General features: G+C 36.1%; 1 protein-coding gene across 2 annotated transcripts in view; it reads left to right on the forward strand.

The window, feature by feature from the left end:
- LOC134754185 (mucin-5AC-like) overlaps positions 1-24,533 on the forward strand; it is a 72,474-nt gene that overhangs the window by 15,608 nt on the left and 32,333 nt on the right. The gene's annotated exons all lie outside the window — the stretch shown is intronic.

A 24,533-nucleotide genomic window follows, 5' to 3' on the forward strand; every position in this document is an offset into this window, starting at 1 on the left:
ATTTAAACAATGTATTTTTTATGTGAAATGTCTTTAAAATACCATTTTAAAGACTTTTAGGGGTTTGGATCAAAAACTAAGTAATTAAGTCCGACTCACGCTTGACTGCACTTTTTTAATAGGTTTTCCAGTAATCTATAGGTAAAGATCTATTTTGTGTATTTTTTAAAAAAAATTTGACCTAGTAGTTTCGGAGATAAAGGGGAGATAAATGGTCATTTTTTGCCTATTTTCTTGAATAACTTCTAAACTATTTACCTTAAAATTATAAAAAAATATATTTGAGATTCTCACAATGAGCTCTTTCATTTGATATGTAACACGATATAGTTTGATAAACTTTATTTTTTAATTTTCTCATTTACTCCCCCAAAAATGGCTCCCGTGCTTAAAATTAATTTGTTTACGTGCCATGTTCATCTTTGGGTTACAAGCTTACATATGTCTACCAAAATTGAACTTAATTGGCCAGTAGTTTCGGAGAAAATAGGCTGTAACAGACGGACAGACAGACAGACAGACTGACAGACAGACATACATACAGACAGACGGTTTTTGAGGTACGGAACCCTAAAAACCGGCCAAGTGCGAGTCGGACTCGCGTTTCAAGGGTTCCGTACATTACACAATTTTTAACAATATATTTTTTAATGTGAAACGTGAGTTTTTAAAAACCCGTAGGGACGGATCAAAAACTAAGTAATTAAGTCCGACTCACGCTTGACTGCACATTTCTAATAGGTTTTCCTGTCATCTATAGGTAAATAACTATTTTGTGTATTTTTTTCAAAATTTTTGACCTAGTAGTTTCGGAGATAAAGGGGAATGGAAATTTTTTGGCTATTTTCTTAAATAACTTCTAAACTATTTATTTTAAAATTACAAGAAAAATATATCTGAGATTCTCAAAATGAGCTCTTTTATTTGATATGTAACACAATATAGTTTGAAAAACTTTATTTTTTAATTTTCCCATTTACCCCCCAAAACTGCCCCATGTTGAAAATTCATTTGTTTACGTTACATGTCCGTCTTTGGGTTACAAATTTACATATGTGTACCAAATTTTAACTTAATTGGTCCAGTAGTTTTAAAGAAAATGAGCTATGACAGACGGGCAGACAGACAGATGCACGAGTGATCCTATAAGGGTTCCGTTTTTAAGCGACTTCAAAAAAGGAAGAGGTTATCAATTTGACCGTATTTTTTTTGTATGTATGTTACCTCATAACTCCGTCATTGGTGAACCGATTTGGAAAATTGTTTTTTTGTTTGAATGTGTATAGTCCCGTTTTTGTCAAAACCCAGTTCTGATGATGGGATCCATTAGGAATATACATTGATTCCTTATTATTGATTGATTTTAGAATTTTCATCAACAAACCAAGCACTTTCATCCAAAACAGTACCATTTGATGAAGTAGAACTACTGATGATGACCAGAACGGGCCTCATTAACAACGCATATTTAAATTTTGGCGATTTAAGTCCTCTTCGTTATATTTGTTAAGCACAAGTAAGTTCTGAAGGAACATTTGTGTTAAGGTCTAGTCCTGATGATGGGTTTCATGAGGTCCAACTCCTCAAATCTTTATGGCTTAGATCCAGACCTTGAAACTTACCCGAAGTGCAAAAATGTTTAGTGACAGTTTGGCCAGACAGATGAAGAAACACTAAAAAGGGAAAAATAAAATTAATAAAAAAAAACCGGCCAAGTGCGAGTCGGACTCGCGTTCCAAGGGTTCCGTATATTACACAATTGAAACAATGTATTTTGTATGTGAAACGTGGTGAAATGTCTTTAAAAAAACCCGTAGGGGTAGGATCAAAAACTAAGTAATTAAGTCCGAGTCACGTTTGACTGCGATTTCTAATAGGTTTCTCTGTAATCTATAGGTAAATATCTATTTATTTTAATTTTTTTCAAAATTTTAGGCCCAGTAGTTTCGGAGATAAAGGGGGGAATGGTCATTTTTTGCCTATTTTCTTGAATAATTTCTAAATTATTTATCATAAAATTATAAAAAAATATATTTGAGATTCTCACAACGAGCTCTTTCATTTGATATATAACACGATATAGTCTAAAAAAACTTCATTTTTTTTTATTTACCCCCTAAAAGTGGCCCCCATGTTTAAAATTCATTTGTTTTCGTTACAAGTCCGTCTTTTGATCACAAACGTACATATGTATACCAAATTTCAACTTAATTGGTCCAGTAGTTTCGGAGAAAATAGGCTGTGACAGACGGACAGACAGACAGACAGATAGACGCACGAGTGATCCTATAAGGGTTCCGTTTTTTTCCTTTTGAGGTACGAAACCCTAAAAAAGTAAAACTGACTTCAAACGGGAAAACATAAAATACTATTTAGCTTGGCACCGACTTCAAACGTATCAGTTTGCTAGCGCATATAAAACGAGATAATATTTTATTTTTCCCGTTTGAAGTCGGTTTTACTTTTTTTTAGTTTTTTTTTTCCTTTTGAGGTACGGAACCCTGAAAATACCCAAACTACATATCTTCATACCAAAGGGTCATCTAAATCGTTTCAGCTGTTTAAGACTGAAATGGTAACAGACAAACACAGTTACTTTCGCATTTATAATATTAGTAGAGATTAGTTGGTATCCAGTTATTTTTTAGGTAGGTAGTATGTCGCCATATCAGCCGAAAGACGTCTACTGCAGGACATAGGCCTAGGTAGTCTAGGTAGTATGTATGTCGGCGGGATCGTAAAATCGGGCATATCGAAATATTCCTAGGCATATCATGAAGATCAACTGTATCAAAGACAGTAAAATAATACCAGGCGAACACCTTACTTCACAGCATAGGCTGCTTGTAATCGATGTAAACATTAAAATCCAGTTTTGTATCAGAACCGAACTGCCCCCTGCAAAGATAAGATGGCATATGCTAGAGAAGAATGAATGTGCTATAAAGTTTAAAGAACGTGTGATAGATAAAATGATAGAAATGAATGGAATGGAAGGATTGAATGCAAACGAATGTTGGAACGAGATGGCAAATTATATACGAAGAGTAGCAAAAGATGTCTTGGGAGAGTCGAAAGGGAAAGGTGTGATAGATAAGGAAACGTGGTGGTGGAATGAGGAGGTACAGGGAGTATTAAAGAAAAAGAAGCAGGCATTTAAAGAATGGCAAAGTGTTGAAACTGGGCAGGAAGTTGAGAAGGAAATAAAGAGGACAGAGTATATAGAATGTAAGAAGAAAGCAAAGCGTGCAGTTGCTATAGCCAGAACCGCAGCACAGGAAAATTTGTACGAGTCTTTAAATAGCCCTAAAGGCGAAAAGCAGCTGTACCGCCTAGCGAAAGCGAGAGAAAGAAGTTCTCGGGATATGGCTCATATAAAATGTGTGAAAGATGATGCAGGTAAGGTGATTACGAAAGATGAAGCGATAAAAGAACGTTGGAAAGTCTACTTCGAAAGGTTGATGAATGAAGAAAATGAATGGGGCAGGGTGCTAGAGCACAGGCTGATAAATATGGGTGCAGTGAAAGAAATATGTATGGATGAAGTAAGAACGGCTGTGAGAAGTATGAAAAATGGAAAATCTGTAGGACCAGATGATATACCAGGAGAGGTATGGAAGTTATTGCGTGAGGATGGATGTATGTGGCTGACTTTATTCTTCAATAAGTTGTTACATGAAGAAACAATCCCCGACGAATGGTGTGACAGTTTGCTGGTGCCCATTTTTAAAAACAAAGGGGATGTACAGGAATGCAACAACTATAGAGGAATAAAGCTCATGTCACATAGCATGAAAATATGGGAAAAAGTGATAGAGAGACGCCTGAGAGATGAGAGTGATATAACACAAAACCAGTTCGGGTTTATGCCGGGGAGAGGTACAACAGACGCCATTTTTGCACTTCGCCAAATGTGCGAAAAATACAGACATGCCAAAAAGAACCTGCATATGGTGTTTGTTGACCTCGAAAAAACATACGATCGAGTACCCCGAGAGGTTTTGTGGTGGGCTCTGAAAGAGAAATGCGTGCCTGGGAAGTATGTGGAGCTAATCCGGTCAATGTACAACCGATGTTGTACACGCGTCCGGTCAGCAGCGGGCACCACCGACAGGTTCAGTGTCACAGTAGGCTTGCACCAGGGATCGGCTTTAAGCCCTTACCTCTTCCTGCTAGTTATGGACGCACTGTCATCGGACATACAGGAGGAGGCACCTTGGTGTATGCTGTTTGCTGATGACATTGTGCTTGTAGGTGAAAACGAACTAGAGGTGCAGAGCAGACTTGAGAAATGGCGGCAAAAATTTAGTTTTTAGAGTAAGAGTTTAACTGTTAGTTTATCTAAGGCATCATATGTGATTTAGCTGATTTTCCATTTTGTTTTGTTGTGAAACCGTAAAATATAGTCGCTTAATACAATATAATTCTAATTTAAAATTGATATTTATCTTTCCACTTGAAACCCTTGAAGATAGCACGATATGGCTAGTTGTCGCTAGTCAGATCACGAAATGCAGGCGTTTCATGATCTGTCTAGGAATATCACACCTTGAAGTTTGCACGATATGGCTAGTGGTCGCTAGGAAAATCATGAAATACCGGCGTTTGATGATCTGCCTAGGAATATCACACCCTACTTATTTGATATGCCTAAACGTCGCCGGGCAAATCGTCAAACGTTGAGGTTTGAACGATATGGCCGGTAGTCGCTAGTCAGATCGTGAAATGGCGGCGTTTCATGATATGCCTAGGAATATCTCGATATGCCCGGTTTTACGATTTGCCGCCGACATGTACAACAACAAAAAAAGTGTAAGGATTTCCGTTCGTTTATATTAGCGACTGTATTCTAAAATAAATCGTAGGGTTATACTTACTTGCTTGTAAAACAGGCAAACATTACGAAAGAAATGTGTAAAATAGTTTTAGAGCGGTCGAGCTCGTAGCGGCAAATTACAGGAGCAACTTGACTGAAGGAGTATTACTTTTGCAAGCTCATATTTCAACTACACTTGCGTGTTTGTGTGTTTTGTTTTTTATCTTAATGTTGTTTTTTTGTATCTCCTGTGTTTCTTCTGTTTTAACATGTGTGTATTGTGGCAAACGAATAAATGCTTTATCTATCTATCTACACTTTTTATAAAATATAAAACCTTCTTTGCTCAGGCTAAGTTTGCTTTAATAATTTTAAAATCAAGTCGGGTATTGGTAAAAAAATAACTTTTTCTCGGCTTGTGCCGGGCACTTTAATAGTTGCAGTAGCCCAATGATAGAATCAATTCAGTGTTGCAACGGCACGCAACTTCATCGTAGCGCGCCTGGAATGCGGTCAGGTCGTACCCTAAATAAACCAGCTATGCACACTTTGGTATTATCCATCCGAGATCTTCGCCTACTTAATAATCTATCAACTATCAAGTAGGTATATACAGTGTGGAAAAAAATAATGAGCCCTGGAGAGAAAGTGCCTTAAAACCTTAAGTTTGCTCATTTTACTTAAAGGAAACATTCTTTTATTTTTTAAAAGAAACAAAACTGCGTTCAAAGATTTTTTAAATTCGCTTGTCTCGCCCGGGAATCGAACCGATTAAAAATTCCAAAAAATAAACACGCTTTTTTATTCTACTAGTCTATACAGTCAATGTTAATATGATAACATTTCTCCAAGAAACATTAGGTCTTACACTCATCTGTCGTACAAAATATCCATAAAATCAAAAGCTAAACAAGCGAAATTGAAGAAAAAAAGAAAAATCTTTGATTGCAGTTTTGTTTCTTTTTAAAAACAAAAGAATGTTTCCTTTAAGTAAAATGAGCTAAATTAAGGTTTTAAGGCACTTTTCCCCCAGGGCCCATTAATTGTTTCCACCCTGTATAACTAAGACCTATACTTGTTCATATCTTGTATCATGGTCCTTTTCAGGTTTCAGTTTTGTTGGCGAGTTTTGATACGAGTACGACCTGTTTTTGAGGTCGTTTTTAATAGATTTGTTCAAATTTAGAGTGGTAGCAAAAATCTTGCTCAATTATACAATTGAGTTAAATCGGCATTAAAATATCGTCGCCTACCTATATAATAAAATAACTATTTACTTGCCATCTTGACTTTGAATTGGTATACACTGCCCCGTCAAGTCGAAAAAGATTCTGCTTTACCTATAGCTTGAGAGGAGGTAAACATTACGAACAATAGCTATTGGAATGTTGAGAAAGCCGTTACATAATATTGTTTCTATCAAGTCATGTATTCAAACGATCCATCTTCCTTTCAGAAATATAAATTGTTGTTGGAACTTTTAAAATTGTATAGGTTGGTATTGGTCAAGTTAAACGAAGGTTGGCTACTATACTATTACTGGTCGTTAAAGTAGGTATATCGAAGAAAGTAGATCTATAAAAAATGTTCACAAACGTGTGCATGTCACGCATACTCTACCTAATGTAACACCTTCATGTCGTGACTACACTGACAGCCCATGAGCCGGTGAGCAATTAAATAATGAACAGATACAATACATGTGGCGAAAGGAAAAGGTGCATCTCTATAGATAATCGTTTTTTAACGACTATGAATAAATTAAACGTTTTGGTCCTATATAATTAATATGTTTTGTATGTAATGAGTTAAAATAAAAACACTCTTTCGATGGAATCGATTGTTCGGTTAACCCAGCTCTAATATGTACGAGTAGGTATAGTCACGAGAAAGACGACGACTCTTAGTATATTGCACACCAAATTATCTATAATAGTTGGCAATGGCAAACATGTATGAAAATAACTAATAAGTAAATGTTTTTATGTACCTACTAAGTTAGCTAAATAAACAAAATGCATCGGAATTGCTGAAATGATTCATTAAGAACCACCCTTCTGTTTTGGAGGGAATATAATTTATAAAACAAATTACAATGATCTCTTAAAATTTTTAATGTTATGTGGTAGTATCTAATGAAACATATACCTACCTAGTACTCCAATATACTAAGGTCATGTTGGGTAAGAGAAACATAGTCTAATCCCAATGTTTCTCGTACCCTATATATCTAACCTTATATGTATAAGACCCATCATAATTCATTTTAATTTAAAATGTCGTAATTGTTAGTCAGAAAACTGATAATTGGATAAAGCTCGTTGCATCAGTGACAATAAGTCCGGCGACGCTATCCAACGTAATCGGATATTTATGTGCGTCTTCATATTTTGTAAGCGTCACTTTCGGTCTCAACAGTTTCACTTTCCTGCCGATGACCTTTAAAGGAATGCGTAGCTATGTAACAGATGACTAAAACAAAATGACGGTTAAGTCAACAAGGGACGGCCTGAAACTTATACAGTCAGCAGCAGAAGTTGCTAAGCGGGCGAGGTGTTCAAAATGATCTTGACGCAACTACATAGGTATATTTGTTAAGAGAATAAGAGCGTGTCAAGGTAATTGTGAACAACTCGCCCGCTTAGCAACTTCTGCTGCTCTGCTGCTGACTGTACAGACATACATCATCTGCGATACAGACAGATACAGACAATTGAGACTATTTAAATACTTATGATCCTGTCAAAATGACGTTCTTCTTTTTAATGTTGGTCGAAAGATACTAAGTTCTTACACCCCTACTAGTATATTTATTTTCGAGAGAATAGCGCAATTGACCGCGACCTGCCTGGCCTAGTGGGTAGTGAACGATGGTCCCGGGTTCGAATCCCGGTAAGGGCATTTATTTGTGTGATGAGCACGGACATTTGTTCCTGAGTCATGGGTGTTTTCTATGTATATAAGTATGTATTAAATATATTTAATCGGGTCACTCATGTTTATAAAGTCGATGATTGTTCGACATGTTTCGACGATATAACGAGCAGCATTTTCAATGAGCGCTGAGATGATATATAAGTATGTATTTATCTTTTTAAGTATGTATGTAAATATATTGTCGCCTAGTACCCATGGTACAAGCTTTGCTTAGTTTGGGGCCAGGTCGATCTGTCTAGGATTGTCCCCAAATATGTATTTATTATTTATTTATTCAATTCAATTCAATTCAATTTATTTATTTCGCTTGAACATACACAGTTGTTATGGTTACATGTCATTGGGATGTTATAGGTACATAGTGTAGCTATTAAGTGTTACATGCATGTATGGTCTACCACAATATGGCATGCAAAATCTTAGACTAACTTAAAATAATAATCTAAATAATCTAATTACAATGTTTTAGGTTAGTTTAATTTTTATACTCTATGTTTAGGTAGTTATTTATTTAATTTTAAATTGTATTTCAATAAAAATTCCTTAAATATTACAATTAAAATGTCAGGTTATCAAAATATTCATTCAGATTATAAAATGGTCTTATTAGTAGAAATGATTTTAATTTCTTGGAAAAGTCAATAATATTATCACATTGCCTAATGTCCTCATTTAAAAAATTATAAATTTTAATTCCTATGTATTCCAGACTACTTTTGAAATGTGAATAATTTTTAGATTCTGGTAATTGTATGTCAAATTTATGTCTTAATCTAGGGTGTCTATTTTTGTTTTTACATGCAAGTCGGGTCTTATTTTTATAAACAAAAATACAGACTAAGTATATGTAAAGCGATATCACTGTCAATATTTTATGCTTCACAAATAGAGGACGGCAATTTTCAAGTGGCTTCGCCTTATCAACATATCTCACAGCCTTTTTTTGTAAAATCAAAACAGGTTTCACATGGACACTGTTACCCCAGACCTCAAGGCCATATCGCATTAGGCTTTCAAAATATGCAAAATAAACTGTTTTAAGTGCAGATGAGCTAAAAATTTTAGAGAGGCTTTTCAGGGTGTAACAGGCGGAGGCTAATTTTTTTCTTAGAAGTTCTATATGAGTGGACCAGCGCAATTGTGTGTCTAAATGTATACCTAAGAACTTAACATTAGCGGCTTTTGCTACTAGTAGAGGCAGATCATACGGTATGCTATTTGTGTGTCTAAGAAAAGGAAAATATACCGTTTTGTCTAAATTTATTTTAAGACCATTGCAATCAAACCAGTAGGATAATTCCTCCCAAGTTTCGCCTATTTGAGTTTCAAGTAAATTCATATTTTCATTACCTATTATTATACTTGTGTCATCTGCGTAAAGATAAGGTGTACCATGAGTTATATTGGATTACAAGTCATTGATAAAAATAATAAATAGTAAAGGCCCTAAGACAGATCCTTGGGGGACTCCACAGTCAATTGCTGTCTTAGTAGAATTAACATAACTGACACAACCGGAATTATCTACTTTAACTATTTGAACAAACTGGGTTCTATCCGTTAAGTAAGATATCAGTAATTTTAGAGTTGGTCCACGGATTCCGTAATATTGCAACTTATCAATTAATATTTTGTGGTTGACACAGTCAAAAGCTTTACTTAGATCGCAAAAGATACCCGCACATTTATAATTTTGGTTAAGATTGTTCATAACGTCTAGGACCAATTCAGTAATAGCTGCTACTTTATTTCGATTCTGTCTAAAGCCAAATTGTTGAGAACAAAAGTAATTGCATTTTTCTAAGTGATTAATAATTCTATTTGCAATTGCCTTTTCAAAAATTTTGGAAAATACAGTCAGCAAAGAAATAGGACGATAATTCGATATCTCCTCTTTACTATCCTTTTTATGCAAAGGAATCACTTTTGCAGTTTTAAATTGGATTGGAAAAATCCCATCACAAATACACGTATTGAAAATGTCACACAGCGGTGCGCAAATAGCTTCTATGTTATGTTTGATCAGAGTCGTACTTATATCATCCGGACCGCATGAACTTGTGTTTTTCAGTAGCTTGACGATTCTTATGATTTCAAAATCATCAACGGGTGACATGAAAGCAGATTTAGTATTATTTATGTGTCTGTTTCGTAAAAGATTCATATGTTCACTACCATGATCTGAATTGATTTTGAAGACTTTACCCACGTTAACAAAGTATTCATTAAAAATGTTGCTTACTCTTGTAGGATCATCAATTATATCATTATTAACCCGGAGTTTGATTGTACTTTTGTCAGAAATTGATTTCTTGGCAGTATTTTCATTCACTATTCTCCATATGGCCTTACTTTTTGACTTTGCCCTTTTTATTGCATTTTTAATGTGTATGTTTTTTGCTGTAAAAATCAGTTTCTTTAAGATACCGTTGTAAGATTTGTATAACTGTCTAAGATTACTGTCGTTCCTAAATTTACGCATTGCTAATAGTAATGACCTTTTCCTTCTGCATGATACTTTAATTCCTCGTGTTATCCAGGACTTTTGGTGATTCCGTAGTTTTACTTGTCTAAGAGGAAAGTGCTTATCAATTAAGTTATACATTATATCATAGAACGCTTTAACTTTTCCATCACATGTATTTTCATTGTACAAGTCACTCCAAGAAGTTATTTCTAAGTCTGTTTTGAAATTCTTTAAAGCACTTTGGGAGTATATTCGTTTAACTTGAACCCTTATTTGCTGGACTGGCAGTATTAATTGATCGTGGAAAACTACGGTTTGAGCGTCATGATCTGAAAAACTGCAAGGGACTACTTGGCCTTTATACCTATCGTTATCACCCATATCTGTAAAGATATTGTCCACTAAAGTTTGAGATGTCTCTGTAACGCGAGTGTAGTTTCTTATCGTAGGCCTCATATTATGCTCTAGAAGAACTTGCAAAAAATCTTTAGTTACATTTGTTTTGCCTTTTAAATCGATGTTGAAATCCCCACACAGGATGGAGCAATTATTTTTATTGTTACTTAGAAATAATTCTAACTGTGTCAAAAATGTTTTAATGTCACTATTTGGACTTCGGTAAACTGTACTAAGATGTATTTTGGGCATGTTTCGAAGTTGAACTGTCAGACAACATACCTCAAAAACTTTTTCCTTATAGTATCTTTCAACATTATATACATTGCAACTCTTAAATATGTCGTCTCTAGCAAAAATTTATTGCTAATTCCTTACGTCACTCGTGACAGACTTAATGCAGTCGTTTTCTCATTTAACAATTATTAACATTGAACCAATTTACTACTTTAGAAATAGCATCGTTTATATCACTGCCAGCTTGTTGCTGTCGTTTGACTTTGAAAATAAGTGAGCTATCGCCAGCAAACAGTACTATATCATGATGAGTGGTTTACAAGGTATAACAGGTCATTAATGTAGATAAGGAACAGGAAAGGCCCCGACGAAGAAGCAAATATCCAAACGCACTACTCGTCGTGCGAGTTTCATTGTGCTACCGAAGATAAGAACACAATTAGGGAAAAAAATGTTTACATATGAAGGTGCAGCTTTATAATAAATTACCGTCTGATCTGAGAGGGACAGGCTCATTCATTGCGTTTAAAACTAAATTATCGCAATACATTTTAAACCACTACCCACCTTAAAAAAAATTGTTGTGTGAGCGTGTGCATCTCGAGCGACTTTTATGCTACCGTAAATAGAATTACTTTTACTTATAACTCTGTTCTCGTGTAAGTGACTTGTACTTATTTTATAAGAATAAATATCTTTAAACCTAAAGGCCCCAATATTGATCCCTGCGGTACCTACACCAATCGAGACCAATGACCCCGCGGACCGCTGTCCATTCACATCGACCCTTTGTATTTAGCCATGAAAGTAGGACTTAATTACTTAAATTAAGTGCCGCTCTTTCAATTTCAGACGATAGTCGCTGATGTGTCCTTGAGCGTCTCAGCGTCTCTGTACCCGCACCCCGCTCACTGCGATCGTACGTGAATTTACCACAACGAGGTTCAAAAAATAAGCTGTACAGCCCAGAGGCGCGTAGTTGGCGCTATACTCGTATTTGTGTATCTTTTGCAGATATTTTGTCGTTTGAGTATGAGTAGATTATGCGTTTAGTGGAGGTCGTAAATTACAATAAAAATATATTCCCTTATACATTATACTTTGCAAGCCTCAATTAGTTAATTTGTGTTTTATCTGTTTCTTACAAATAAATACCTAAGTCAATTCGACTGATTAAAATTTATAGCTAGAGGTGGTATGTACTAAATTGAGGCGTTACAGTGTGTTTATTTTATAGTCATTTTTTTATCCGTAATAAATAAATATATATAATGCCATTAATAGTTAACTTATAAAATTAAGTACCTACTACCTAGTCTACCTACATATAAAATTTTGGGAACTATTGTTAACCTAGTATTATTTTCCGAAGTTTTCTCAAACATTACGTGGGAATATCATTCGTGGGAAATTTATATTACAAGCGCGCCACAACCAAATCAGTACTCTGCAGTTTTTTATTTTTTGGCCACAATAACTCCGATATAGTGGTTAACGGCTATGTATGATGAACCCCCGTAGACGTCAGCTGCCGCTCCGTTGGTGGGTTGAGGAATGGCAGCCAGCGAAACAAGCAAAACAAAAATTGTCATCGCCTCCCGCAAGTCCCGCATGATACTTTGTCCGATGATATTTAGATGCTAATGTGAAAAAAAATCGTCAGACGGTTGTATCTCGGTGGAAGGTCAGCTGGTCACATGAACATGTAAAAAAAAAAATATTTTCAGTCATCGCATCCCATTTCATTTTACTTATTTCAGATGGCAGTTGAGAATTTAGATGATATTGTTAATAAAACAAATCGTCGGCCGGTTCTATCGCGGTGGAAATACTAAAACATTATTGATAGTTTAAAAATAATTTTAATAGATTTAGCCGTTAAGTAGAAATAACCAAAGTTAGCCGCAAAATGGCCCATTGTATTATTTTTATTACGGTGAAACTATACATTTCAAGAAAAATATTAAATGTTACAATTGTTGAATAATAAATAAAGATTCATACCTATATATATTTTTCATAATTTTTTGTTTACCCATTAAGAAGAAATACGCTCTAGACCGTAACAGTAAGAGTATATAGTTTCTGGATTAAAGAGGTATTATTTACCATTATAATAATTTACCACCTCCACGAAATACAAGGTCTATTCGTATCTGAATTATACAAGAAAACATTTGTAAAATAGGAACTAACTATTACATTATAGCATAGGTACTCGTATTATCGTTGCGGTGGTAAGTAGTACGTTTGATTTTTTCCTTTCGCCTTAATTTATAGTTTCGCCAAAAAAAAATACGACAGGCCGTTTTGGTCTTTTTACTAGACAAGGGTCATTATTTATAAATAGTTTATATTTGGGTTATGCCTACTTTCATTTATGATTAGCTTATAAAATAATATCAATTGACTCTTACTTGTCAGTTCCTTTTCATCATCAACCACCACCAATCAATTGGAGATTACCCAATCTCCCAACACAATTAAAAAAAATTAAACTTAAAAATGAATAAATAAATATCTATATACATCGTAAATTGATAGCCTATATTAATCAATTAATTATTGTCCTTGTTGTTGTTAGGAATCGAACTTTATTCAAAACGTAAAAATGGCAATATGTCCGCGCATGTTAGAAAACTTTTGTTTTTATATTTCAAATGAACCTTTATCAAACATAAATGGAAATATTGTCATTGTTTTCGTTATAATAGGCTGCGAAACACCGTGTTAGGCGCGCTAAAGCGCGTCAGAACCAAATCAACTTTCTGCAGTTATTTAGTCTTTGGCCACAATAACTCCAATTTTATTGCACTTGAGCTCAGCACAAGCATACAGAGTACAAGGAAGGCACGGAGCGACGAGCGACACAGCCTCCTCGTCTCAAAGCTAGCACACGACTGCCGGCTACGCTTTTTTCGAGCTGCATACGCACGAAATGTTGAATAATATTAGATTTCTTCAAAAAAATATTATTTTTTAACATTATGAAACGTTGCATTTGTAGTGCCTGTTAAAACATTTATTTTTGGTTAAAAATAACTTTAATCGAATAAACCGTTTAGGAGATATAAGCAAAGTTAGTCGCAAAACGACCTGTCGTAATGTTCCTTTTATGGAGAAACTATAAGTCACAGGGAAGAAGTCAAACGTTAGGATTGTTGTACATAAAATGGAGATTAATATATATTTTTTTCATAATTTTTTGTTAAGTCGTTAAGCAGATATATACTCTAGAAAGTAAGAGTTTACGGCCAAAAATAGCCACTAGCGCCTTCATAGTAATGCAGTTTCAAGTAGCTTTACCACGAGCTTGTCACTGACATGACACTGACAATATATATTCACTAGCGTGTGCGTAACTTACTTTCTATGCATCTCGCTCGTACTTAGTGCGAGCGAGATGTATAGAAAGTAAGTTACGCAGACGTTAGCGAATATTGTCAGTGTCAGGTCAGTGACAAGCTCGTGGTAGCCGTACTGATCAATGTTTCAAAATCACAGAAGATACTTAAAGCATCCCGTGACTCCTTCCAGGCATCAAATAGTAGATTGTACAACAAGGGCACAGCGATTCATTGTCATACGAGGCAATTCATTGGTCCGAGCGGCAGCGAGGACCAATATAGCCGAGGATAAAAATAGGCGTTTGTGCCTGAGTTATACACCTGCCTTTCACTTCGATTGTGAGTAAAATAAAACAATGGCAAACAAGTAAAATACATTTTGAATTTCGATAGGCAAAGTATGAGATGTTGAATAAACGGAAATTAATATTACGTACTTTTGTAGCCAAATATTGAGCATCGGGAGCGGTGTTTAAGAATGTTTCCACATGGTTTGCCGTGAGAACCTTTGATTTTTTGGTTTTGTGCCCATTAGAAAGTATTTTCAAAAAACATGTAAGTTTCACATAGGGTTTTATATTCAGGTCGTTTTTCACCTGCAACGTACTCACTCCATAATGTAGGCGGCTTCAATTTCTTGGACAATTCGTCGAAATATGTTAAGAAAACACCTTCCGAGAAAGTATCGACTAGTTTTTCGGCTCTAAAACTCATGAAATTTTCGTATACAGTAACATATTTTTGTTTGGATTTCTGCGGCAATAACTGCTCAATAACATTTTTCGCATTAAAAATAACAATCGTAAAACAGCAACAAATTGCAAAGCCGCAACAAGAGCTTCCCGCCAATATTCTTTTTTTCTTTTTTTTAAATATTTACCTTAAGCCCACTGCACACTCGTGCGCGAATCGCGGCGCAAGGCGCAAAGCCGCGAACGCGAGTGTGGTGTCGATTTCGCTGATTAGCGAACTGTCCACGCTTTAAGTCTTTATTCATACTGCCAAATTATAACTACATTTTGTAGTTTATTTCTATAATAACTATGCTGTATTGTAAGATTTTAATGATTTAGTAATATATAAAACACGGATTATTAAAAAAACGGGCCAAATTAAGTGGAATAACAATATTATCTGATTATGTTTTATTGTGTACTATGGCAGTGATTTGATTGTCTTAGTCTTTAAAAAAATATTACTTTGTGCACTAGAGCATAAAAGTAGCATTTTGTGCAGCCTACATCTAGCACAAAGGAGAACTTTACGAGCATGAGAAGTGAAAAATCTGTTTAATTAACTCAACACCTATTTATTGAGAAACGTGGGATAGGGTAACAGATGCCCATAAGTTATTTAGGTTCCAATTCGTCACTACTTTCGAAAAAACTCATCTGATTTTTAGGGTTCCGTAGTCAACTAGGAACCCTTCTAGTTTCGCCATGTCCGTCTGTCTATCCTTCTGCGGCTTTGCTCCGTGATCGTTTGTGCTAGGAAGCTGCAATTTGGCATACCTACCTACATAATACATAAATCAATGATGGCGACAAAGTGGTAAAATAAAAATTCCAAAAAAACCTCTAAAAATTTTTTTTAAGAAACGTGACGTGAAGTGTCGTTGGTCTTTCGAAACAAATAGGTGTCTCCAAAATTTTTTTTTTCATGAAATGAATCTTTTCGTAACTTCTGAACTTGAACTAGGACCAATGGCTTCAAAAAAATATGAAGAAAATCCTGAAAGAAAGGCTCAATAAATACTTATGATGAAAATACTAGCGAACATGATCGGTTAAGCCGTTTTTGAAAGTCTTCCCTTCTTAGTTAAAAGACTTAAAATAACTAGACGTACACACTTAAACATTATTACGACATTAAATATTTTTAAAGTTATGATTGGCATTCTTCATCTAAATAAAATAAAATATAAGATAAACATTGCTTATTTCACTCAATCAATTGTTATTTAATACATATTTAAATTATCTAAAACAGTTGTCTAACAGTAATGCCGCTGACTGTTTATTGGCAGTTTTAGAACCAAAAAGAAAAAAAAAGAAAAAGTAAGAGGCAATTCCGCTGTGTTCTTATATTAATGAACAAATCATTTTATAAAATTACTTTTGTTGCTAAAGTATGTTTTTTTCATATTTTTTTTTTGCGATTCATTGCGATCTAAATGTTTGTCGCCATGGGTTGTTTATCTTCAGACATGCAGTCTCCGATTGAAGTAAGTCCTAAGGAAAAAAACCAGATAAGTGCGAGTCGGACTCGCCCACCAAGGGTTCCGTACAAATTTCTTATTTTTTAATTTTTTTAATTTTTGTAAAATGTGTAAAGTTTTTAGATTTTTTCCTGTAGTTGTAGTGTAAGACGATATTAAATACTTGCCAAAGTTCATAGTTCCAGGTCAACGGGATAAATTTTGATTCCCTTGAGAGTGATACGTTTATTGCGGCAAAAACGGCCGTATTTTTTTTTAGGGTTCCGTACCCAAAGGGTAAAAACGGGACTACTAAGACTCCGCTGTCCGTCTGTCCGTCCGTCCGTCTGTCTGTCCGTCTGTCTGTCAGCAGGCTGTATCTCATGAACCGTGATAGCTAGACAGTTGAAATTTTCACAGATGATGTGTTTCTGTTGTCGCTATAACAACAAATACTAAAAAGTACGGAACCCTCGGTCGGCGAGTCCGACTCGCACTTGGCCGGTTTTTTTACGTTAACTTTGAAGTTGCATTTTTTCACAGCTTCAAAGGACTGCAGACCTGAGTATATGATTTTAATTTCAACTCGATACCTCCATGCGTTCCCGAGATAAAGGGGGCTTGACAGGCAGACGGACGGTCGGACGGACGAAAAACAAAGTGATCCTATTAGGGTTCCGTTTTCTTCTTTTGAGGTACGAAACCCTAATGATGGCCATAGATCTTTAATTACTGATTAGTGATTATGCAAATTTGCCTTGTCTTATTTGGTTTCATCTCATCCGATATGAAAAATAGTGTTTAATTTGGGTGAAAGGCACCATTGGCGAAAAGTTGTCCCCGTCTGGACAGGCCTTTACTCGTCGAAAACAATGATGTCTCGACTTGTATCTTTACGTACGCGGAATTTTGAGTGAATTGTTTTCAGGCAGTCAACTAAGCAGATAATTTTATATCAAATTTAAAATCGTGTTCATAAAAGTTTTTGCTAGCTTGGTAGTTATAGGATAAAAATGTTTTACATAATTTCATTAAGTATTTAATATTGTCTTCGGTTACCGCGATAGTGACTCATGAAACGGAGCATTTCCACTCGGGTGAAAGAACACATAGCTGATGTCAAGCACCGTCGACCTAGGTCTGCAGTCTGTGAGAATCATGTCATGGATAAAGCCAATCACTCAATCAAGTTTGATAAGCCTCTGGTTCTTGCCAAGGAGAAGCGTTACATACCCAGAATGCTGCGCGAGGCCATTGAGATTAAGAAATATCCAAACTTTAATAGGGAAGATGGCTTTTCTCTACCACCAGCTTGGGATCCTGTAGTCCATCTGATAAAGGAGCAAGCGAGACATAGACTGTGAGACCTTAGTGTTGGATGATGCTGGACATTCTGAGTATAATATGTTTTGAAAAGATGTGTCCCGCCGAGTTTGTTGCCGGTCCCATATTGGGATACCCTCCTACAATTTAGGAGGGAATTAAATCTTCTCGGGTCCGTGGTGTAGGGTTGGAGCCGGCGTAGTTTTTATCGCGTATATATATATATCTTTACTTGAAAATAATTGTAGTGTATAACTAGCCTTATGAACCGATTTTGCATGTACAACCAGCCTTAAAGTTTGTAGTCTATGATTGTTCATTATTTTAGTATGTGGGTATTTTTGCACTTTGTAATTTTTCCTCAGTCACCCGTTGACCACGAACGCTGTAAAGGGTTCGAAACGTCGGGATGTATTATAAATTCAATATACGCGATATAATCCATTTCCATAGTTTTATTTCATTCATTAAGTATTAAAAAAAGATTAAGAGCAAAACAAAAATAGCAGATATATCAAAGACACGTTTTTGAGGTGTGATTGGAGATGCACTAGCTTGCACGGCTGCACGTGTCGAAGTGGAGCCCGAGCGCACAGCGCAGGTTCTCATCGCCTGCTGAGTTTGGCTGAGCTGATGTACACACGTGTCTACGGCAGGCTCACTGGATCGGAACGCATTTCCCATTCGCTCTTCCCACGTCCGCGCGGACAAGTTTAGCTGACTTTCTTCGACTCGTGCTATCACCGCACTACACTTTCTGATATAAATTATTTTATACTGCGCTTTAAATAATTTTATTTAGGCCTTAGTTTGGTTGGACTAAAGCAAAGGGGGTGCCGGCGAGCGCCAGAACAGACATGTTATTGTACCTACTAAAAAAATTGTCAGTCTTTTTTTGCACCCCCTTTGCTTTAGGCCAACCCTTAGTTTCCAGTTTTAGGCATAGGTTATTAACCGGCTTTTTAACCGACTTAAAAGGATAAGGTTATCAGTTTGATCGTGTTTTTTGTATGTTTTTTTTGTTTAAATGTATATAGTTGCACATTGGCCCCATTTTTTTTCAAAATCCAGTTCTGATGATGCGATCATGTATAGGTAGGCATTTATAAAGCTATTTTTCAATTTTCACTAACAAACTAAGGATTTGCAATCAGTAAAGTGTCTTCTACATTAAGTTTGTTAAGCAAGTATATTTTTAAGCCATATTTTGTCAAGGTCCAGTTGTATAACACTTTAAACTCTCGCTGTTTGTACACATAACTAACCACAGCACCTGTGACCTGGCTCATGGCTGAGACGTCGGAGATGCACGAATTCTGCTCATAAGTCTCATATTCTAAGAAAAACATAAAACTAAAATTAGAAAAAAAACTAAAAAAAGACAGACTGCAAAAAGGATAATATAAAATACTATTCCTTTTATAATGCGTTTGGAATTAATATGTTGGATGTCAGTACCAAACCATATTGTATATATATTGAAAACAACACTAACATTTCATACATATATATAACGCCTTATCACAACTTAAACAAAATAAAAACAACCAAACCTACCTATCCAAAATCATAAATATGACTTTTGAATTTCAGGGCAGTTCAAAACTATTTTCCTTGAAATCTGGTTAAATCCCAGTTTCTTTATTTCTATGTTTTAGAACGCAATAAAAATAGTTGTGCATATTCTAGTGTTACTTACATGTCATGCTTTTTAAAGTTAGAACTCGAAACGAAAGGGTGTGGTATCTGCCCAACTCAGGAGTCGCGATCGTTCAGTCGGCTTGCCTTACCTACGCACACAAAGTTCCTGTTTGCGAAACGTGTTCACCCGGCATTGTGGTAAAAGTTGATTTTCCGCTTGAGGAAGCGTACTTATTTAGCAAGTATCAAGGTGTCTATCCATCACGTCCATCACTACCAACCCCTATTCTTGTATGTACTTACATATTTATTTTATTTTATAATATGCAATATTTTTTTCTTGATTCTTTTTCTTGATTTTTTTCTTGAGTCCATCACACATTTAAAGAAATACAGCAACAATTGGCAATTTGTTTATCGGTACTTAGTTGTGTGCTATTTGTTATAGTTCTCGCATAAAACTCATATGGCCTTGCTGGGTTACATTTGGTATTGGTACTTACAAGTTATCCTTAAGTGAACAGCAATGCAATTCGTAATGTTAAACGGTACCTGTACTAAGTTCGTCAACCTTACAGTTAGTAATCTACTGTATTACGGTCACGTAACAATTAACACTCGCGTCGTGATTAGAACTATAATAGGATAGTTGTAAACTTGTAACGCGCGCGTAATAATACGCGGATTGGAACAGCCAAATACCGAAAAGAATTAAACAACCTTTGTAAATAGTCAACTGAGTTACTAAATTAACTAGTCTTCTATTCTTCAAATAGTTTTTAACATTTGTACTTATAAATGTATATTTTTTTTTGTTTTTAGTTATCTTGTCAAATACTGTTTTTGTTTACCCAGTCATACGTTACCAAATTTCACATAAAAATTAGAGCATAACATAAAACGTAAATTAAATGAATTAGATCTGGTTTTGGGGATTTCCTATCCATGCATTGTGAAGATTCGTTTTCAGGTGGATTTTAATATGTGCCAAGCGGTGGTTTTGTTTCACGTCATAAACTGCAGATTCCATTCAATTGCATACAAAATTAGGCGTCTGTATACAAAAGTTACTCATTGGAGTGTCATAATAGTGCTAAGATTTCCGAAACAAACGAAATTGCGGCTCTTACTAAATCTTACGCATAATTACGCAGTGAGACGTAGCCAATGTTACAATACAGTTTTAACGTGCCCAATTCGCCAAAAAAAATTGTGTGAATGTGTGTTTTCTGAACACGACACGACACGTATTTCTTTTTACACCTTGGCGAAAAAACATTAACAACAAATAAATAGTTATTTTTATTTAAAAAAAATAATTTAAACTTTAATGTCTGTCAGTAGGTATGTCTAAACCAAGTAACATTGTGGCAGCGTCGCAGCCAAAAAGGCGTTCTTACTGAGTTATTACAGAAATAAATGTTTACAAGAATTGTCATTATCTCTAAAACAAGACCGATTTCAGAAAACCTTGTATGACATTTTAGTCTCTAAAATATGGTCAAGAATACACCTTTAAAATCTGTCGGGTTATTCGAGCCCACGGTGTATAATATTTACCTATGTAAAATTATTACATATCAGTATCACATTAATCCATTATATCATATATAAGTATGTTAAGGTATCTAATAGGTATAAAGTGTTAGCGTTCAATAGCCTCGAACGACGAGATTATGATTCGAATTCGAACGAAGGACTTGATGTCCGCTTTTGTGTAGATATTCCGCTAGCATCCCGCCGTCGCGTCGCGGCACGGCGCTGTATGCGGCGCACGCGCCGTGCCAACACGAAATATAGCCACTACACCGCACTGCAAGAGAATTTTTATTAAGTACATCCTCTGATTCATAGGCCATTCTTACTTTTTATTCGAAAGTAAAAACAATGCAACGCACCAAGCGCGCCCAACAACTTTCTGTGACCAGTTCGGTGTTCGGTTTATTATTATGTCTCCACTCGATCGACGCATTGCAGCAATGAGGGCTAACGCGTATGAATTCGCCGCTAGGGGCGCTAGTGTAGATGGTGGTCTTTTCCATAGTTCGAAATGTCAAATGTCACTTGTCACTTCAATGACTGACAACTATTCTTTAGTCTTTTGGACCACCATCAACAGAGGCGCCAACTGGTGAGCAAAAAAACGATAGCCCTCATTAATCATCTTCTCACAGCGTCTGCGTAATGACCAGTTACGTTAATGTGCACACTCCTACCTATCACGTTTATACATTTACGTATTACGTACCTACATTGTATTACACCACACAATTGCAGTTATTTTCTCTCATTATTATGGTGTCGTTAGAATGAGGAATATACAAAGTTCATGAAAACATATGAAGTTTTATGTAATCATTTAAGTAACTAAGTCCTTTTGTTGTCCGTTTGCATCGGCCTATGGATCCTATAATAGTTGCCTGTTGCCGTAGTAGGTACCTAAGTATTATGTTGGCAATTTAAAGGAAGTTAATTTTCATCTTACATACGCATGGCGTCTGAACAAAATTTACAAAATTTGCCATAGTAAGCGGATTAATGAGGCATAAAAGTTTAATCTGTACGAATAGCGGCGTGTTCTGGCCCCTATTTCACCACGGTGATAGGTGCGACAATTGTCGACATCACTGTTACTGATGTCACAGGCCATAGGCTAAGGTAACCACTGACGGGCGGTGGGCTTGTTTGCCACCAACATTTTAATAAATAAAAAATTTATATCGCCAATAAATAAGTACTTACCTATTTTGCAAAGCTAATGACAATTGTCACAACACACACGACAATTGTCACGAAATTCCGACACATTACCTGTTTTTTGCGGATATTATAAAGTTTTTTTAATAATACAATGATGGTTGCAAACAGGAATACGGCCCGCCCGATGGTAAGCGGTAACCGTAGCCCACGGAGGCCTGTGACGTCAGCAACAGTGATGTCGACAATTGTCGCACCTGGCACCGTGGTGAAATAGGGGCCTGGTGGTGGCCCGAGGACGCCGGCACACGTTCACCCGCGACCTCGCGCCGGCTCCCCCGAGCGGACCTTGTGGCAGGACACTGTAGTTATTGTCTCCAACCAATATCGCCTTGATAGAAAGATAGAAGCAGGAAATATAACTACGCGGTCACGTAGGTAAATATATAGAACTCGACCTGCCTTTTCTGTAAGTAGACGAAGTGACCTTTGCGGCGGTTAAAATGAACCGGCAGTGAATCAAACCGGCCTCATTTAGCGAATACCTAAACTAGAATTTATAAACACACGGAATTAATGTAAACAAAAATGTGGCCGGTGAGAATAGTATTTAATACAATCGTGATTTAATAGAGAGCTTTTCAGTCGAGTACCGTGTTTAAGCAACGAAGCTTGAAAAGCTTGATTATATCACTATTGTATACAATACTTTTTCTACGAGACAAAAAAAATATACTTTCAACTAGTAAAATCATATAGGTAGACAAACCAAAAGTATACAGCTAAGATACGCGAGCTTGCCGCAGCCCGCGATACCTTCATACTCGTACGCGCCCCGGCCGCGGCCGCCGGGCCCGGCGCCCCCGGCGGTTTGGTCAACGACACCTCGTAACTCTGAGGCCCTGGTACCTGCTGCGCGCTAAATTCAATTCCACCGTAGCCTATGGAGACTAACAACAAGCAACGCTAAGCGGTTTTCGTAGGGTATGGATGTTGCAATATGAAGGGTGTCACATGCGCGTTTATGCGACTTATGAAGCAATTGTTTCTACTACAACATAAAATAAAATGTTTTTTTGGCCAACCAATCACAAAGAAGATGCGACGCAGCAGCGTGTTTAAGCAGGCTAATTTGCATTGAATAGTCTCCTTAAACAAGAAATATTTTATCTAAATGTATGAAGTTCTATTTTCAAAAATTTTATAATTGACTAAACCGTATCGATAAAATTCTTATGCTTGAGTCGGAAGTCCATAGACTATCCAATGTTGAAAAGAGTAAGGTTGAGTGTTGTAATACACAGATTATACTCGACAAGTAGAAAAAAACCTTTGGTACTTAAATGGTACTTTCCATATTTACTCTTAAATCTTTTTTCAACACACTTGCTCAAAACTACGTTTTTATTCCACCGATTTTTGGCTCATAATCCTAGATATTAAACACGCGTGCTCTTTCAGTGTATTATTCCACTCGTGCTTTTTCATTATATTATCCGACTGAGTTAAGGAGGTAACTGATTGCCAATAATATGCATGGAAAGGGAGCCTTCTTTAATTGGTCAGACTGGCGGGCACCGCCGCGCCCGACCGCCTGCGCGGTGCGCAGCCCGGCCGGCCCGCCCGCCACGCCGCCCGCGGCCGGGGCGAGGGGCGAGGGGCGGATTTTATAAAGGAATACAAGTCGGAAATCATCTTTATGCACGTGTATCATACAATGTTTTACTATGCATTGTGGGAGTAAATAAAAAAACATATCATGGCAAATAAGTTTAATTATTTAAAAATTAAAAACAAAAAAGCACTAGTGCGGAAAAGTGCTCTTTTCCGCACTAGTGCGAGAAAGTAGCACCATATGTACTGTAAAAAAAAATTGAAAACAAAAAGCACTAGTGCGGAAAAGTAGTATTTTCCGCATGATATGGCTCCGTAGGAAACGCACTTTTCGAGCACATGCATTGTAAAATAATTAGGCTACAAATAAGCTTACTTCTAAAATGTAGATTCCTGTCAGTGTAAGGAAGCGTGTCTCTCGGAAAACGTCTCGAAGTGAGTCTAAAATTCATGCGATACATTATTTTTAGGCATCTTTTTTGTAGTATGAATGTTTTATTTAAATCCACAGAATTACACCAGAAAATAACTCCGTAGGTTAATAGCGGATACACGTATTTCATAATTATTTCATATTTATTTATTGCAACCATGGTTTTATAGGTATTACAAATTCTTGGTAGTTCCACATGGACCCCGTGGGGGCATACCAATATTACATGCATACTTAGGATCTAATCTTAAATCTATGTGTATAATATAAAAGTAGGTCTATTTAGCCTTACGTTACCATAGTATATTATATTTTCAGAGCATTTCTCTGATAGTATGGATAATGCGTAACAGTTTTTAGATATTTTTTTTGTTTATTTGCTCGTGTGCAACTAGAAATTTTATACTGTTTACTTCCTCTATAGTGGT

The sequence above is a fragment of the Cydia strobilella genome, chromosome Z, assembly GCF_947568885.1.
Source record: "Cydia strobilella chromosome Z, ilCydStro3.1, whole genome shotgun sequence".
Lineage (NCBI taxonomy): Eukaryota > Metazoa > Arthropoda > Insecta > Lepidoptera > Tortricidae > Cydia > Cydia strobilella.